Source organism: Trachypithecus francoisi, unplaced genomic scaffold, assembly GCF_009764315.1.
Source record: "Trachypithecus francoisi isolate TF-2019V2 unplaced genomic scaffold, Tfra_2.0 Lachesis_group3, whole genome shotgun sequence".
Classification (NCBI taxonomy): Eukaryota; Metazoa; Chordata; class Mammalia; order Primates; family Cercopithecidae; genus Trachypithecus; species Trachypithecus francoisi.
Window position 1 is genome coordinate 113141453 of NW_022681468.1, and position 1109 is coordinate 113142561.

A 1109-nucleotide genomic window follows, 5' to 3' on the forward strand; every position below is an offset into this window, starting at 1 on the left:
AGGACTCCCTGGTTTTAAGTAATAATTATTTGCTTATCTTGTGACTTTTGTCAGTAGGGCTGTAATGTGCTCACCTCAGTTTCCTTCTCTTCAATAGGAGGAGATGGGCTCAGAGACAGGCACAATTTATCAGAAAATCTCATCACACTTTCCCTCACCATCTGGAAGCTGGAGATAGGTTTGTGAAATCTTGGTTGAGAAAGAGTTGAATGCCACTTGTAGCATACTGAGTTTAAGAAAGGTGGTTTTATTTGCTAGTTCTGTTGCACAGGGTCCTGCAAGTTTTGGCAATTAACATATATGATCAACAGTTTTCTCACAAAGATTATCAGGGTTCTAGAGGAAATTATCTTCCAGTTTTATCCTGCTGCTAAAGTCCTATATTTCTTTATAGAAGAACTAATTAAATATTGGTCACTTTTCATTAGACATTTCTCTGCCCTTTATGCTGTGCTTTATGTCTCTTTGTGCCCAGCCCCAGGTTTTTCCTTCTAACTGCAAGAAGGTTATTGAAATTTTCTCTCTCTCTCTCAAACTCCCGGGCTCAAGTGATCCTCCCCCATCCTCCTCCTGTGTAGCTGGCATTACAGGTGTGCACCACTGCATACTGCTGATTTTCTCTCTCTCTCTTTTTTTTTGTTTTTGTTTTTGTTTTTGAGATGGAATCTCACTCTGTCGCCCAGGCTGGAGTGCAGTGGTGTGATCTTGGCTCACTGCAACCTTCACCTCCCTGGTTCAAGCAATCCTGAGTAGTTGGGCTTACAGGTGCACACCACCACATATGGATAATTTTTTTGCATTTTTAGTAGAGATGGAGTTTCACCATGTTGGCCAGAATGGTCTCAAACTCCTGACTTCAGGCAGTCCACTCACCTTAGCCTTCCAAAATGTTGGGATTACAGGTGTGACCACCACGCCTGGCCAATTTTCTCTTTAACCTTTCCCCTGAGCATGTGTACACACACACACACACACACACACACACAAACATGCATATAGACACCCAGACATCCACATGTATACACAAATATACATACAGAGACATACACATATCTACACATACTTATTAGATATATATTTACACACACCAACACACATGTGCACACACA